At 37.7% G+C, this 18,971-nt stretch overlaps 1 protein-coding gene across 8 annotated transcripts in view; it reads left to right on the forward strand.

The window, feature by feature from the left end:
- Positions 1–18,971, forward strand: part of SCMH1 (Scm polycomb group protein homolog 1) — a 217,030-nt gene that overhangs the window by 14,249 nt on the left and 183,810 nt on the right. For 4 of the 8 annotated variants that reach the window (XM_055094628.2, XM_063608314.1, XM_063608321.1 and 1 more), the window contains exon 2: positions 7,995–8,112. The exons of 3 other annotated variants lie outside the window; for them this stretch is intronic. The gene's annotated coding sequence lies outside the window, so the exon portion shown is untranslated. The remainder of the gene's footprint in view (positions 1–7,994; positions 8,113–18,971) is intronic. One more of the 8 variants, XM_055094615.3, reaches the window with a different exon arrangement.

Below are 18,971 nucleotides of genomic sequence, written 5' to 3' on the forward strand. Positions count from 1 at the left end.
GTTCACATGATTCTCCTGCCTCAGCCTCCCGAGTAGCTGGGATTACAGGTGCACACCACCATGCCTGGCTAATTTTTTGTATTTTTAGTAGAGACGGGGTTTCACTATGTTGGCCAGACTGGTCTTGACCTGACCTCATGATCTGCCCACCTCGGCTTCCCAAAGTGCTAGGATTACAGACGTGAGCCACTGCGCCCATCCAAATCTGCCTTTCTTTACCTATAACTGTCTTGGTAAATTTCTTTACCACTTGTGACATAGGCCCCAGCTAGTTGCACCCATGGCATACATTCCTCCCTCCCTCCAGCTCATGGCAACTACCATTTTACTTTATGTCTCTATGAATTTGACTAATACTCCATGCACTTCATATGAGTAGAATCATACAATGTTTTCCCTCTTGTCACTGGCTTATATCACTCAGCATGTCTTCAAGGTTCATCTGTGTTATAGCGTGTGTCAGAATTTCCTTTCTTTTAAAATTAAAGGCTCAATAATATAATTTTTACATTAAATTTAAATAGAGTGACTATGGAAGGGCAGTTGTTTAATGCTCTACGAGGAGGTGATTTTTTAGCTGAGAAAGAATAAACCAAAAGTCAGAGGAAGACACTCCCAGGCAGAGCAAACAGCATGTGCTAAGTCTCAGAGACAGGAAAGACCGTCATATATTCAAGACTAAAAAAGGGAGCCAATGTGACTGGAACTTAGCTAGGGGATTATGGCACCATATGAGGCTCAGAAGGTAGGCTCCATGTCATGTAGACCACAAGGGAAAATGTCATTTGTATATCAGTGCAATGGAAAGCCACTGAAGGATTTTAAATCAGCAGAGCTAACATGATCCGTGGTGAGAGTGTTGGTGGGGGATGGGGATGCAGAACTCTCTGCTTTCTGTGCACCACCCTTTCTGTTCTGTGGGCTAGTCGTGGCCCATCCCACCTCAGGATTTTTTCTTATGATTGTTCCCTCTGCCTAGAATGCTCTCTCCCCTTCCTTGTCTATTCATTGTTTAGATTTCAACGGAGACATAACTTCCTTAGGGAATCCTTCCTTGATCTCCCAGAATCTATTCAAAATAATATCCATGTTGCACATTTCATAGTACCTTGTGACTTTGCTTTGTAGTACTTATAATAGTTTTTTAAATGAAGCCATATTTGTAGTTTTTGGTTGATTAATATATGTCAGAATAGCAGGGACCATGTCTTCTGTTCAATATTGTATCCTGAGCACCTAGTATTTAAGTAGGTATTTCAGTAAATAATGTAACATATATAATAAATAATATTAATATTTGTTGACTAAATGAATTTAGGTCTGGACCTTGATGGCTTAATGTCTTTCTAAAAATCTACTTCCATATCTAAGCCTTTCTTGACTACTTTCGCCTTTTTCTGTGAACTTAAAAGTCTTTATTCATTGTTTGCCGGATGCTAAACATTTACAAAAGTAATCCTTATGTCATCTGAAATTTTCTATTTTTTTCATATTGCTTATGCTTTATATTTGCTAGTTGGTCTTTTCCCTCTAAAATGCCACTAGAGTTATTTTTCTAAGTTACAAATCTCATCATTTGTGGAAATTCTAGGGCATTTATCATCCCTTAAATGATATGTGGTGAAAGGGTAGTTTTATTTTCTGTTTGTCTCAGACTAATAATTTTGTAAGTGTAATAAAAATGAATTACTAGAAAGATGAAATTTTTGTAAAGATGAAGTATAAACCTCAAAATCTTATAAGATTTAATGACATAAAATTATTCTGTTAAATTGCTGTAGGAAATTTCCAAGTATTTACTGTAAATTCTGTACTTTTTGCAAACAGGTAACAAACATTTTGCTTATGAAGACCACACATTGAATAGTAGCACCACGTAAGGTTTCTGTGCAGGGATACCAGGAGGTTCAAGGTGAGGCAGGGTGGACTCTGCCTCCTTGCTCCCCTTTCACCAGATAAGCTGTGTCTTTATTATTGTTATGTTTTACCTAACAATTTGTTTGAAGATGGTTCTTTGACCAAAAAAGGCTTAAAAACTGCTAGTCTGCCTGGCATTTTAGAATGGCATTTAAAATTATTCATCATCTGATTGCAGCCCAGTTTGCTAGTTCAGTCACTGCTTCTTGCCATAGATCCTATTCTTAAACCACCTGTCATTTTCCATAGGCCATCATACAAGCCCTTTCACTACTTATTACTTTTCCACTTTCCTTTGCTTAGAATTAACTAAACTTTCCTCTCTGGGATACGATGCATTCTCCAAGTTCTGATTGAAAAGTCACCTCCTATGTGAAGCCTCTTCAATTCCTTTGGATGGAATTGGTCACTACTTTTAACATACCTATGGTAACTACATACTACATTCTGTTAATCGTTAATGGATTTGCTTGTCTTTCTCACATAACATGGTTCTAGTCCTGTCTATCTTTATATTCCCTAGCCCGGGGACTGACACATACTCAATAAATGTTGATTGGATAAATTGGGAAAGTCATCAATATTTGTACATATCTCAGATATAAAAATAGAAGCTTTTTATTTGGTTTCAGGCAAACTATATGACTGCCTCCTTGCTCACTTCTCCCCACTTTGGGGACCTATCCCTGGATATTGAGTATGACATATATACTAAGAGTTGAAATATGTGTCTTAGAAAATGCAAGTAATGAACCTCCTACCCAGGTTCTCGTGTGAACTTGCATTAAAGCTCTGTGTGTGTTGGGAGGTGCAGAGAGAAAGTTAAAAGTTATTTTGAAATTATATTAATTATTAATGAAATTGTTTTGATTGAAAAGTTTGGAATCTGATCCTTTAAATGGCACCCTTGTTTTGTTTTATTTTAATTGAATTTGTCTGCTCTTTCAGTTTTATGAGTGACCTTTAAGTAATCTCTTATTGCCAAGAGAAGCTGTTTGCCCTCTGGAAAAAGTATAAGATTTAGGGTAATGTGACCAAGATATTCTAATCCTAAATCCAGTGATTACTAGCTGTGTGACCTTTATAAGTCATATAAACTCTCTAAATCTTTTTTTCTTCACTTGTAATAAAGGAACAACTGACATTTGTCCTATGTACCCTGCAGAATTGTGAGGGCCAAATGAAGTGGAGGGTATGAAAGTGCAGGTAAACCCCAGAAACAACAAATGCGGGTAAACCCTACAACAGAACTTGTGCTATTTACTATCAGCTCTATGACTTCACACCAGTTAAATTATTTGTACCTCAGTTTATTCACCTATAAAATGAGAATATTAATACCTGTATCATTGGGTTTGTTGTGAGAATTAAGTTATTTATAAAAAAGTGTCTAGTAGATTGACCTGAGTGTTTGATTATCAGTCAATTTACCTTTGCCTTAGCATCACACCCTTTTCTAGCCTCCACCCTGAATTAGGGTTTAATAGTAATAATTATAAGAAATGATAGTAATTGGAGATTATTTACTAAACACTAGTGTATGCTTAACTCTATGCTAGTTGCTATAGGGAAAATGGAGATACAATAATTACTAATCCCTTACATTTCATTTCAACTATTCAGTATTTAGCACTCACCATGTGTTAGATATAGGGGATAAAGAAATAAACATGAAGCAGCATTACCCTTTAAGGCTCATAATCTAGTAGAGGAATCAGACACAAATAAATTGTAATACAGTATAGCACAATAATATAAATGTATACACTTCATGGAAGAGATAATGATTTTGTCTGAGAGTATGAGGAAAGCTTCTATTCTATGCAAATTAGGTTTTAAAGGATGAGTAGACGTTTTTTAGGTAGACTGAGGAGGTGAAAGAGGGGGCGATCCAGATGGAAGGAGTCAGCATATGCAGTGTTTGGAACTGTATAAATCGTTTATTACTGCTGTGTATTAAGGTTAAGAAGAGCTGACTAAAGGTGAGGCTAGAGGGTAGGCAAGGGCTGGATCATCCGAGGATGATTTCTGTACCATCCTGAGGAGTTTAAATGTCATTCTGTGGGCAAGAGGAGTCAGTGAAGGGTTTTGAGCAGGAAACAAAGACTATCCCTTGAGTGTTGTAGGAAAACCACTTTGATAGCCTTGCAAATGACAGAGCAGGGAGCTTTATAGATTACCCAAATGTTTGCAGGTTATTATCTGATTCTCACAACAGGTCTTTGAAAGTTGGGAAGGCAGGAATTAATCCCATCTAATATATGATATATGAACCACTGAGAATTAAAGATGGCGCTGGAAATTAGCTGGCATCATATACAATCAGTACTTATTGAGCAAGGATTAAACCTAGGCCTTTTCCAAATCTAGTTTTATTTTTACGATACATTGAAAGATACAGTCCCTGCCCTAAATGAAATTTAAAACTTGTTAGGGATGATTGAGGGATAATTTTCCTTAAAAAAAAAAAAGATAAAATTACGACTCTCACACAAATATAGAATGAACAAAATTTTAACTCATTAATCCATGTGGGAAACAGAAAGATAGTACAAAGATGGCTCAGAGAGGACCCAAAGTACCACATATTTATTGTCAGGGAATGCTGAACTTAATTCACAAATGGTGACAAAACTCATCAATACCCATAGGACAGTTATCAATTGCATTACCTGGGCACAGTTTGCATTTCAGTGGACAGGAATTATTTGCATTACTATGAGTTTTCAACAAGCTGACATCTTTCTTGACAAAGCTGTGAAATAGCCTAATTAAAGAGAGACCAAGTAACACATCTCTATACAATCAGGTAATCCTGGAAGGCTCCAGATTCCATTGATAGAATATGCAGTAATCTCTTCTGCCCATTTCAAAACCTCCCACAATTTTATCCGACAGGGATTTAGGACTAATTCTCAGAAAATTCAGATTAGGGGATAAAGAAATAAACATGAAGCAACCTCACCCCACAAGGCTCATAATCTAGTAGAGGAATCAGACAAATAAATTATAATACAAAATAGTACAATAATATAAATGTATACACTTCATGAAAGAGATGATTTCATGTGGGCTAGGATCTTCTCCAGTTTTCCCTATTACCCTATCATCAGAAATCCGGGATTCTTCATCTCAACAGAAGTATCCTTTGAAAAATGACTGCATCATATAGTCCCATTATGCAATGTCAGTTTCCATTCTCACTTTCTGTTTAGATTACCTGCCTAGGACTCTTCTTGAGTGTTTGAATTACCCCTTTCCAGAAATGAAAATCTGCCTCCAAACCCACCAACCTAGTTGTTGGTGGACCGTAATACCCAAGTGAAAAAAGGCTTTAGGGTGCCAGGTGTCTGGATTTTCTAAGCAGTACTTCTGTAGAGTTCCTTGGCATAATGCCATCTTCCCCTTAGCACTGTGATATGTCTCGGTACAGTCTCTTTTGCTGTATTATAGAAGGTGCATTCCTAGGAAGTCTCATGTTATAAAGAGTTAGTATAGTAATTGTTTCAAGGGTTTTTTTCCTATATGAAGGTAAAGGTGCTTATATAGCTGTAAGTATATAACTATAAAATCTAAAAATTTTGAGGAAATCCAGTGTTTGATTTTTGTTTAACTTTTGCAAAAGAGTATTTCTTTGCCTATCTTCACCAACATCACTTTATCACTTTTATTGTCTATTTTTATGGCAAAGCACCAAGTCACTTAAAGCAGTTGTTTCATATTTGCAGTATTTCTTTTTCTCCTTTCCTTTCTTTGTTTAATTCCTTCATGCTTTCTCTTTCTTCTTCTTCCCTTCCCTTGTTTCCTTTTCTTCTTTCCCTTCCTTCCCTTCCCTCACTTTCTCCTTGTCTTATTCCTTCTCTGTATTCCACATAAAGTATGTTAGAATTATGCAAATAATGTTTCCTAAAACCAGATATAGGTATATCTCTTTGACTTAATGCTGCCAGTTTAAGATTATTTATCTGTTCATATCATCTGTAGATGGTTCTGCTCTCTCAAGACTTATCACTGATTGCTTAATTGCTTAATGATGTCAATCTCCAGTCCTTTGTTTCCTAGCTTTTTTTTTTTTTTTCTGAGACGGAGTCTTGCTCTGTCACCCAGGCTGGAGTTCAGTGGTGCAGTGTTGGCTCACAGCAACCTCTGCCTCCCGGGTTTAAGCAATTCTCCTGCCTCAGCCTCCCGAATAGCTGGGACTACAGGTGCCTGCCACCACACCTGGCTAATTTTTTTTTGTATTTTTAGTAGAGATAGGGTTTCGCCATGTTGGCCAGGCTGGTCTTGAACTCCTGGCCTCAAGTGGTCCGCCCAGCTTGGCTTCCCAAAGTGCTGGGATTATAGGCATGAGCCACCGCGCCTGGGCCCTAGCCTTTTTTTTTTGCTATGAGCGTTTAGCCATGCCCTATTGAATTTTGTGTCTGTGTGTTATAAAATATATATATAACAAAATTTATTATTTCATCCTCTTTTTTTGTTTGTTTTTGTAGAAATGGCATCTTGCTATGTTGCCTAGGCTAGTCTTGAACTCCTGGGCCAAAGTGATCTTCTTACCTCAGCCACCCAAAGTGCTGGGCCTATTGTAACCATTTTTAAATGTACAGTTCTGTGGCATTAAGTACATTCACATTGTTATGCAACCATCACCACCATCCACTTCCAGGATGCTTTCATCTTCCCCAATTAAAACTGTACCCACTAAACAATAACTCCTCATTTTCCACTTCCTCCAGCCCCTGCAACCACTACTCTTACTTTGTATCTCTGAATTTGACTACACTAGGAACCTCATATAAGAGGAATTATATAACATTCGTCATTTTGTGACTGCATGCACTCTTGAAATTTGAAATACGGTATTGATGATGATGGTGGTAATAATAGTGATAATGGTTACCATTTATTTAGTATTGTTCTTTTGGCCAGGCATGCTATTTGTTTAATCTTTTCAATCTATGCCAATAAATGACTTTATTCATCCTCATTTGACAATTAAAAAATATGAGACTAAAGAGATTAAGTAATTAATCCAGGATAAAGAATATAATCTGTGTTCTCTCTAAGATTTCTGCTTTCCATTACACCAAAAGTTGATGGTATTAGTCCTGGTTCCAACCTGTGTCAAGATGGCATTGGAAAAGGACTGAGTATGATTCATGGTTTTCTTCTCCTCTTATACACCAGTTTACCTTATTCAGATTTCAAAAACATAGCACAAGATATGTTCCATTAAAAATATATGAACTTTATTTTCAGACTCCTTTAGATTATGCGCTTTTGTCAAAAACAAGGACCATGTCTTTCATTTCTATGTTTCTAGCATTGGCCTAGCATGTAGAAGTCACCGTAACATGTGTTAACAAAGCTAAACAAATTGTGTGCTCTGAATCTGCCCCTCGTTTCCTATCCAGGTGAGTTGGTTTTTGAGATAGAGATAGCTATAAGCATAGTTCCTGCTTTCAAGGAGCTTAGAGTCTAGTTAGAGATGAGACATTAAAAAATCACCATCATGAAAATCACTTTCTGTTTGAATTGGTTTTGCACTAAATATGTTGGCTGTAAAATGTATTTCAATCATTTATAGGGCTTAGTTCACATAACATTTTTTGGGAAAATTAACTATTATTTCATGAGTCAAGGAATTGGATGTACTTCCTCTAAACACATGTACATAAACTCTGGTAAAACTCCTTCAACTGCTGCCTGCCCACAATGCAGTTGGTGCTTGCTATAATGGGTCAGTGAGAAGTGATTAAAGCAGGCCATGGGTCCTCCGACTGGAGATTGTGTCCTTGCCTTGCGTGAGCAAATAAGTCCCAATCCCCAAATACCTGGCAAGTACCTTACCTCTTTTTTCTAATAGACTTGTCACCATTCATCAGCTCAAAATTATTATTTTTAAGAGAAATAATGAAAAGCCCAATTCTACAGATGAGAAGAAGTTTATGTTGATTAATATATAATGTATGAAGAGTGGTTATATGAAAGTCAAAGATCTGAAAGACCAAGTAACTTGTATCTTGTATAGTACTTTTTTTGTGTGTGTGTGTGAGACGGAGTCTTGCTCTGTTGCCCAGGCTGGAATGCAATGGCACAGTCTCAGCTCACTGCAACCTCTGCCTCCCAGGTTCAAGAGATTCTCCTGCCTCAGTCTCCCGAGTAGCTGGGATTACAGGCACCTGCCACCATACCCGGGTAAGTTTGTTCATATTTTTAGTAGAGACAGGGTTTCGCCGTGTTGGCCAGGCTGATCTCAAACTCCTGACCTCAAGTGATCTGCCCACCTCGGCCTCCCAAAGTGCCGGGATTACAGGCATGAGCCACCGTGCCCGACCACGTTTTTCTATTTGATAGTAAACACTGGTTACTATTGAGTATACTGAGCTACCATAGGACTTCAATTATGGTATTCTGTTTTAACCCCAACTATTCTGATGACATCTGACGTATTTCAATTCAGTTCTGACACCAACCACCCAGTGTTAGACTCCACAAGTTTATGAGAGCATGGCCCCCAACAAGACTTGCCCCATTTCAGATGCCAGTCTCAGGTCAGATCCCCAGGCCACCCATACTTCTGACCAGCTGGCTACAAATCTGAGGGGTTCCCATGATCCCTTTCAGGTTTGACAATTCACTGGAACAACTCACAGAACTTAGGAAAGTGCTGTTCTTATGATTACAGGCTTATTATAAAAGATAAATCAGGGACAGCCAGATGAAGAGACACTTAGGATGAGGCCTGGGAGAATCTCAATTGCAGAACTTCTGTGCCCTCCTTCCATGGAATTGGGGCACATCACCCTTCTAGCATGTCAGTGTGTTCACAAATTAGGAAGCAGCATTGCGCTTCAGTGTCAAGAGTTTTTATTAGGGTTTCATTATATAGACATAATTGATAACTCAATGTTCAGGCCCCCTCCCTGCCCCAGAGGTTGGGCTGGTTCAAAGCCCCAGCCCTCTAATCATATGGTTTGTTCTTCTGGTCACTGGCCCACATATTGAACCATCTGACTATCAGAAACTAAGGTGTGATCCCAGGGGCTTATGAATAACAAAGATATTTATATCACTTGGAAAATTCCAGGGGTTTTAGAAGCTCTGTGCCAGGAACCTGGGACAAAGACCAGACAAATTATATAACACATGGTACATAAGAGAAAGTTTAGTGTAGTGGTTAAGAGTGGTTTAATAGAAAGTTATTTCTTTTCCTCATGGGGTTGTGATGAGGTTTAAATGTGGTCACCAGTGTAAAGCACTTAATACCATGCCTGGTATGTACTAAGTCTTAAATAGATATTAGGTAGTATTAAGAGGTGTTTTAGTTTCCTAGGGTTGCTGTAACAAAGTACCACAAATTAGTTGGCTTAGAACAACAGAAATTTATTCTCTCAGTCTGGAGGCTAGAAGTCTAATATTAAGGTATTAACTAGGCCATGCTCCCTCAGAGACTCTGGGTAGAATCTTTTCTTGCCTTTTCCTAGCTCAGTCCTTGGTGTTCCTGGGCTTGCAGTTGTATTACTCCAGTCTCTGGCTTTGATGTCATATTGTGTTCTCCCTGTGTATCTCTGTTTTCATATGGTCTTTAACTCTTAAGGACACCATCACATTGGATCATGGCCTACCCTAATGACCTCATCTTAACTTGTTTATATCTGCAAAGACCCTATTTCCAAGTAAGGGCAATTCACAGGTACCAGGGGCACACAATTTTAGGGACACAATTTAACACAGTTCACAATTCTGGCCCCCTAAAATTTATGTTCTTCTCATGTGCAAAATATATCCACCCCATCCCAACATCTCCAAAAGTTTCAACTCCTTCCAGCATCAACTCTAAGTCCAAAATCCCATCTAAATATTATCAACTCAAAAAGTTCCTAATTTCATTTTTTATATAATCTAAATCAGATATGAGTGAGCCTCTGGGTATAGTCCTTCCTGAAACAAAATTTATTCCCATCTGCTTTGAAGCCTAGAAAACAAGTTGCTATTTGCTTCCAAGATACAATGGTAAGATAGGCATAGGAAAGACATTGCCATTATGAAAGGGAGAAAATGGAAAGAATAAGGGAGTCACTGGTCTAAAGTAAGTTCACAACCCAGCAGGGAAAACTGCATTAGATTTCAGAGCCTGAGAATAATTCTCTCTGGCTTGATTCTCTGTCCTCTGGACTGCTAGGGTGGCCCTACCATTTTAGCCTGAGAATGTCTCATTGGCCCAGACCTCTCCATCTGTGGCTTTGCCCTCAGAGCCAGTCGTCCTGCATATCATTCCATCTCTGTCCATTTCAGTTATGGCTGGTAGTACTTTTGCTGGTATGAAATTCTCAAAAACCTTGTCAGTCTCCTGTGCAATGCAGGTCCAATCCATCTAACAAGAATGTTCTCCACATATCTTTGCTACATAACTGTATCTCTATTCCTGGCTTTTGCAGAGATGATTGACTGGGTTTGTGAATCACATGCAAATGATTGTCCAGCTATACCCTTGCCCTGGCCCTGTTTCCAGAGCACACTATCTGGATAGGCAGAGAATTTTCTAAATTACCAAGTGCTGTTCCTTTTTTGCTTAATATTAATAGTTCATTCCTCAATTTATTTCTTTCCTCTCACATTTTACTGTAAGCACCAAGGAGAACCCAGGCCATACTTCCACACTTTGCTTAGAAATCTCCTCAGCTAAATGTCCAAGTTTATCACTTATAAGTTCTACTTTTCACCTAGTGGCTCAACATAATTCAGACAAGTTTTCTGCTGCTACATAACAAGGATTGCCTTTCCCCAGGTGTCCAATAACATATTGATCATTTCCTTTGAAGGCTCTACCAGAAGCATCTTTAGTGCTCATATTTCTACCAACTATCTCTTCAAGGAAATTTAGACTTTTTCTGTCAAGCATCTCAAAATTCTTTCAGCCCCTACCCGTTACCCCATTCCAAAGCCACTTATTTATTTTTAAGTATTTGTTAGAGTAGTGCACCACTCTTGGTACCAAAATCTGTATTAGTTTCCTGGCAGCTACTAGAAGACAGAAGAGACAGGGAAGGATCTTCAGAGAGAGCATGACTCTACCAACACCTTGATTTTGGACTTCTGGCCTCCACAACTATGAGAGAATAAATTTCTGTTGTTTTAAGATACTCAGTTTAGAGTACTTTGTTACAGCAGCCCTGGGAAACTGAAATAGAGATGTTTCCTGGAGGTACTATAGTCATCAGTGCAAAACAGTGAGTACAAAGTATCTTCCTCCATCCTCAGATTTTCCTGCCATTGGTCTTTCTCTCATTTAGAGCATATTTGTGTCTAGTTGTACTGTAAAGTTTACTTTTGCTATGTTAACAGCTTATGATTTGGCTTTATCTCAAGAGATCAGCCTTAAGTAGGGATGCTCTGGTGCCAAGAAGCCTTCAGCCTTCAAACCTTTGCAGGGATGGAGGCTTTACTTTTACAGACTTCTTCTGCCAGAATGCCTAGTTGTGGCTCTTGGTTTCCTCCTCATGCAAATTCTTGTAATGCCTGCCTTCATCATGGTGAAGGTAGAAGAGTCCTGGTGGTACTTCAGTTAGATAGGCAGCTGACCCGTAATTGATGAATCATATAATGAATCCTTGACTGTAACTTTTAACAGATAGCTATGTTTTTCAATTGAGTTATTTTTCAAGAACACAACTTTTGCCTACCTTAATGAGGAGTTATACTTATTTGGATTTTCTTTAGTGCCGATCACAATGTTTGCAGATCTCTTAGAAGATGCTCCATAAAAATTGTTTTGCACTGAAGAAGGCTTATCCATGGCACTGCTAGTGAGAGACTAGCTCTAGCGATAAATAAGAGATGTTAGTTGCCAGGGCTGTCATTTCAATTTGTCTTGCTTTTACTGAGCTCATTAATAAATTGCCACAGTGGTAATATGAAAGTAATGAACCTTCTGGAGACCCACCTGGGGCACAGAATGCTAACAGGGACCTTCAGGGCAACTGCCATTGTGATACACAATTCAGTGAAAGGGTTTTAGGCTTTTTTCCCCTTTGGAACATTTATATTTTGTAATATCCAAATCCTATGTTAACATTTGTGTACTTTCTGAGTATATTTAAATTCAGCTCAGCAAACATGGATCTGATGCCTGCTACTGTCAGGCAGTATATTGGATCCCAGGGTTGTAAACATGAATGAGACATCCCTTAGGGCTTCACTATCAAATAGAGAGAAAAGGTGGGTAAACAAATAATTTTAATATGGTATTTAAATGCCATAAGTATGGGTCAGATATAAATGTAGCATACAAGAGGAAATGATTATCTAGAGAAAGGAGCTAGGAAAGCTGAGAAAGGGGATTCATTGATTTCTGAGTTAAAATTTGAAGGATGGGTTATAGGTTGATGAGTTGGGTGCATAGTAGGAAAAGGGGCCTCATTGCAGATAAGAGGAGGGACTGCAAATCATTTGGAAAAACTTAGGGAAAGAAGGTAAAGAGAAGATTGTCCGCCCTAGATCCTGAAAAATAAAATAAAATAATGTAAAGAGAAGAAGTAGATGAGGATGGAGACATAATAAGGGGCCAAATCTTAAAGGATTTAGGTTTTGAAGTGTTATGTATACTGTGCCAAGGGTTCTGGTGGATTTTATCTTGTAGGGTACATGGATCCATTGAAAGATTTTAAGCAGAGAAGCCACATGATCAAATTTTTATTTCAGAAGAATTATTCTGGTTGTCTTTTATAGGATGGAATGGAAGTGGAGAGAGACCAATTAGAAAACTATTTACTAATTCTCTGTAAGGAACAGCATAGTAGACTGCAAAAAGCATGACTTAGGTTGTTTCAAATCCCAATTCAGCCACCTACTAACTTTAACACTTAACTGTCTCTGAAGCCTCTTCATTAATGAAATGGAAATAATAGTAATCTCTCACTGGATATTATGAAAAATCACAAAAAATAACATACACATGGAGTTGTTCCAAAGTGCTGAGTATAAATGCTAGCTGTTATATTTCAAATTCTGCTTTTCTTGAGTTTTAGGTAACTTATAACTATGTTTAGCATTTTGAAGAAGCGCTTTCATTTTCCTTCTACCATTCTGTTGCAATGAAGCAGAAGTTGAGACATTTTCAAACACTTTATATTTACATTAAGATCCATATTTCAGGATTTCCCAAACACTCAAAAAATAATATAACTAAAGCTTTTTCCTTTGGACACCCTGTCAGACCCTCAATTGGAGAATCAGGGTTAGTGTCTTTTTTTTTGAGTCAGGGTATAATGGGAAAAGACTGGAGCCCTGTTTCAACAAATGAGCTATTTAGCTGAGAAATAGCATCAGAATATGTTCTGCCTCCATCCTGCAACTATTTAATAAGAATAATGTGAACAGTTGTCCTAGCCATCTTGCATATTTATTGTGAGGATCACATTCTTTCCTTAAGTAAATGTTTATTAAATAGCTACTATTCAAGGCCCTGTTTCAAAGAATGTAGAAATGAATCAGATCTAGATCCTAATTTCAAGTGAATTACTTGAAATGTAAAAGGTGTATACAAATAACTAATTCAAGTAAGACAAAATATGAGTCAGATAATGTTGAAAATTATAAAGGACTTTGACACTTAAGTTATTTATATTTTGTATAATTATTGTATATTGTTATATTTTGCAAAGTATATTTCACATTGCTCTCATTATTTAAAGCGCCACCCCAAGTAAAGCAGAGATAGAGTCACTTTCTTGGATATCTGTAGAAAATAAATGATAAATGTTTTTAGATTTCAGATCAATTTAAAAACCTGTACACAGATTTTTATCTCAGGCTTAATGTTCACTGATACTCAAGTAACTTGGTTAAGTTAGTCTCTGAGCCTCAGGTGTGTGCATGTATGTGTGCATGCATGTGCACGTGTGTGTAATTGAGATAGTACCATCTAGCTCTTAGATTTATTGTGATGAGATGGTCTTTATATGTAAAACAGTGCTAACAATACATGTTGGGTTTTTCTGTAGTCTCTTTGCTGTCACCTACTTACCTTTTCACTATTGCCCAGTATTGAGCTTTGAGACAGCAGCTTCACTGAAATAATTTAAAGGTTTTTTTAAAAAAAAATGTAAGCAATTATAGGGGAGGAAAATGTCTTTTCCTCACCTGTCCTAGGTTCATGGCTAAAGTCCTTATAGCAAAAGACATATTAACAAGAGAAAAGCATAATCAGTGTTTTCTTAAGTTTTATGTGACACACAGGGCTTCATAAAGAAATGAAAACCTGAAGAAACAGTTAAACTTGTATATTTTTATGCTAGATGTGATAATGAAGTAGATAATTGGGGAGCAATAGAATTGGACAAAGCGGGTATGATCTAATGGTAATAAATGGGGGGTAATTTAGACTTGTTTGTTCAGATTCTTCTTGGTCTCTCTGTGTCTTTGGCTCCTTTCCTCTAGGAACCTGTCACATGAGGGTCTTATGACTTGCTTCTGGAAGAGTTCAGAAAACCCATAAAACCTGGGAAGGTTTTATGTCCTGCTACAGAGGAGGAGATGGAGGAAGGTGAAGGTTACCTTCCTGCTTCTGTTGTTTTCCCACATTCCTTCAGCTTAAAATATTTGGGGATTACCATGTCCTGAAGCCCATCACAAACATACAACAAAAGTGAAAGGGTTTATAATGAAAAACATTATAGCCACAAGCTAAATTTTACCGATACTTGTAAATATCACATATCTATGTGTCTTCCCTTTACCCACCAGCTGTATTCAAATTTTTCTATTGATTCTTTGGGACTTTTCTGTAAAAGGTTTGTAACTAATTTGGAGGCTGGGAATGCAAATATGTTTCAAATATTTGTAATTAAATTGTACTTTAACAACTTACATTGCTTTTTACCTCTGATGAATTTTATTTACCAAGTTATTTATTATTTGGATCTATCTGTACTATTTGTGTTCCTACACTCTTATTTGTAGCATGAATTCATTTACTGGCATACAGATCATCCATTGCATTTTCCAGAGAATACCTTTAGTTAATCTTTTTTAATGTCAAATTTATAGTAGGTTCTTTATATTAGTCCTTGTCTTTTTCTCCTGTTAAAATATGTATCTTTTTTTTTCCTCCAGACAGAGTCTCACTTTGTTGCCCAAGCTGGAATAAAGTATGTATTTTTAAAAATTAATAAAAAAAAATGATGCTGCATATTTTGTGCCTAGTGGCAAACACTGCAGCTAAAAAGCTCTGTGTGTACAGAGTGGGTTGCCAGCATGGTCTTAAAATCTCACGTATCTCAATATTTTCTATCATGACCGTTTCTTGTTTCTGAGCTTGGGGTGGTTGGTTTGTTTTTCAGGAAAACTGGACTATTTAGTATGGCTAAGGATTAAATACAGTCTTTTGCCTATGTTTGGTTAGAGCCTCTCAGCTTTGATTGATGTTCTCCATTATATGTTACAGAAATTTTTGTTTCTGGTTCTTTGATGGCACTCTTTCCTATTTTCTGGTACTGTAAAGTATGTACACATATTTGTAAAATCTTTTGTCATCACAATGCATATCTTTTAAATGAGTTTTAATTAGATAGAACATGTCTTTTTATTACATGGATTTCCTTAAGCTGTAAGAACTGTATTCAAAAAAATCTTTGAAAAGCTAAATTTTTTATTCTTATTTTTCTGAGTCTGCTTCCTAGGGAATGAAAAGCTAAAATTATATTCATGATTGTGTCTCCCAACTCCTTCCATCCACTCATTACCTTTATGGAATGATCCTGTTGAATTTGAGAGTGACTTACAAATACTAAAGTGCCCGACTTGTTTTGTTTCATATTTATTTATTTATACTTTAAGTTCTAGGGTACATGTGCACAACAAGCAGGTTTGTTACATAGGTATACATGTGCCATGTTGGTTTGCTGCACCCATCAACTCATTTACATTAGGTATTTCTCCTAATGCTATCCCTCCCCCAGCTCCCTACCCCACAACAGGCCCTGGTGTGTCATGTTCCCCACCCTGTATCCAAGTGTTCTCATTGTTCAGTTCCCACCTATGAGTGAGAACATGTGGTGTTTGGTTTTCTGTCCTTGTGATAGTTTGCTAAGAATTATGGTTTCCAGCTTCATTCATGTCCCTGCAAAGGACACGAACTCACCCTTTTTTATGGCTGCATTGTATTCCATGGTGTATATGGGCCACATTTTCTTAATCCAGTCTGTCATTAATGGACATTTGGGTTGGTTACAAGTCTTTGCTATTGTGAATAGTGCCACAGTAAACATATGTGTGCATGTGTCTTTATAGTAGCATGATTTATAATCCTTTGGGTATATACCCAGTAATGGGATCACTGGGTCAAATGGTATTTCTACTTCTAGATCCCTGAGGAATCACCACACTGTCTTCCACAGTGGTAGAACTAATTTACACTCCCACCAACAGTGTAAAGGTGTTCCTATATCTCCACATCCTCTTCAGCATCTGTTGTTTCCTGTCTTTTTAATCGCCATTCTAACTGGCGTGAGATGGTATCTCATTGTGGTTTTGATTTGCATTTCTGTGATGACCAGTGATGATGAGCATTTTTTCATGTGTCTGTTGGCTGCATAAATGTCTTCTTTTGAGAAGTGTCTGTATTTATATCCTTTGCCCACTTTTTGATGGGGTTGTTTGTTTTTTTCTTGTAAATTTGTTTAAGTTCTTCATAGATTCTGTATATTAGCCCTTTGTCAGATGTATGGATTGCAGAAATTTTCTCCCATTCTGTAGATTGCTTGTTCACTCTGATGATAGTTTCTTTTGCTGTGCAGAAGCTCTTTAGTTTAATTAGGTCCCATTTGTCTATTCTGGCTTTTGTTTCCATTGCTTTTGGTGTTTTAGTCATGAAGTCTTTGGCCAGGCACAGTAGCTCATGCCTGTAATCCCTGCACTTTGGGAGGCTGAGGCAGGTGGATCACGAGGTCAGGAGATTGAGACCATCCTGGCCAACATGGTGAAAGCTTGTCTCTATGAAAAATACAAAAATTAGCTGGGCGTGGTGGTGTGTGCCTGTAATCCCAACTACTGGGGAGGCTGAGGCAGGAGAATCGCTTGAGCCAGGGAGGCGGAGGTTGCAGTGAGTCGAGATCGTGCCATTGCACTCCAGCCTGAGTGACAGAGCAAGACTCCATCTTAAAAAAAAAAAAAAGTCATGAAGTCTTTGCCCATGCCTATATCCTGAATGGTATTGCCTAGGTTTTCTTCTAGGGTTTTTATGGTTTTAGGTCTAACATTTAAGTCTTTAATTCATCTTGAATTAATTTTTGCATAAGGTGTAAGGAAGGGATCCAGTTTCAGCTTTCTGCATATGGCTAGCCAGTTTCCCCAGCACCATTTATTAAATAGGGAATCCTTCCCCTATTTCTTGTTTTTGTCAGGTTTGCAAAAGATCAGATGGTTGTAGATGTGTGGTTTTATTTCTGAGGCCTCTGTTCTGTTCCATTGGTCTATACATCTGTTTTGGTACCAGTACCATGCTGTTTTGGTTACTGTAGTCTTGTAATGTAGTTTGAAGTCAGGTAGTGTGATGCCTCCAGCTTTGTTCTTTTTGCTTAGGATTGTCTTGTCTATGTGGGCTCTTTTTTGGTTCCATACGAACTTTAAAGTAGTTTTTTTCCAATTTTGCAAAGAAAGTCATTGGTAGCTTGATGGGGATGGCGTTGAATCTGTAAAGTACCTTGGGCAGTGTGGCCATTTTCACGATATTGATTCTTCCTATCCATGAGCATGGAATGTTCTTCCATTTGTTTGTGTCCTGTTTTATTTCATTGAGCAGTGGTTTGTAGTTCTCCTTGAAGAGGTCCTTCACATCCCTTGTAAGTTGGATTCCTAGGTATTTTATTCTCTTTGTAGCAATTGTGAATGGGAGTTCACTCATGATTTGGGTCTCTGTCTGTTATTGATATATAGAAATGCTTGTGATTTTTGCACATTGATTTTGTATCCTGAGACTTTGCTGAAGTTGCTTATCAACTTAAGGAGACTTTGGGCTGAGACGATGGGGTTTTCTAAATATACAATCATGTCATCTGCAAACAGGGACAATTTGAGTTCCTCTTTTCCTAATTGAATACCCTTTATTTCTTTCTCTTGCCTGATTACCCTGGCCAGAACTTCCAACACTATGTTGAATAGGAGTGGTGAGAGAGGGCATGCTTGTGCCAGTTTTCAAAGGGAATGCTTCCAGTTTTTGCCCATTCAGTATGATATTGGCTGTGGGTTTGTCATAAATAGCTCTTATTATTTTGAGATATGTCCCATCAATACCTAATTTATTGAGAGTTTTTAGCACGAAGTGCTGTTGAATTTTGTCAAAGGCCTTTTCTGCATCTATTGAGATAATCATGTGGTTTTTGTCGATGGTTCTGTTTATGCGATGAATTACGTTTATTGATTTGCATATGTTGAACCAGCCTTGCATCCCAGGGATGAAGCCGACTTGATTGTGCTGGATAAGCTTTTCAATGTGCTGCTGAGTTCGGTTTGCCAGTATTTTATTGATGGTTTTTGCATCGATGTTCATCAGGGATATTGGTCTAAAATTTTCTTTTTTTGTTGTGTCTCTGCCAGGCTTTGGTTATCAGGATGATGCTGGCCTCATAAAATGAGTTAGGGAGGATTCCCTCTTTTTTTATTGCTTGGAATAGTTTCAGAAGGAATGGTACCAGCTCCTCTTTGTACCTCTGGTAGAGTTCAACTGTGAATCCATCTGGTCCTGGACTTTTTTTGGTTGGTAGGCTATTAATTATTGCCTCAATTTCAGAGGCTGTTATTGGTCTATTCAGAGATTCAACTTCTTCCTGGTTTAGTCTTGGGAGGGTGTATGTGTCCAGGAATTTATCCATTTCTTCTAGATTTTCTAGTTTATTTGCATAGAGGCATTTTGGTAGTTTGTATTTCTGTGGGATTGGTGGTGATATCCCCTTTATCATATTTTATTGCATCTATTTGATTCTTCTCTCTTTTCTTCTTTACTAGTCTTGCTAGTGGTCTAACAATTTTGTTGATCTTTTCAAAAAACCAGTTCCTGG

Source organism: Pan paniscus, chromosome 1 (genome assembly GCF_029289425.2).
Source record: "Pan paniscus chromosome 1, NHGRI_mPanPan1-v2.0_pri, whole genome shotgun sequence".
In the NCBI taxonomy this organism is placed as follows: Eukaryota; Metazoa; Chordata; class Mammalia; order Primates; family Hominidae; genus Pan; species Pan paniscus.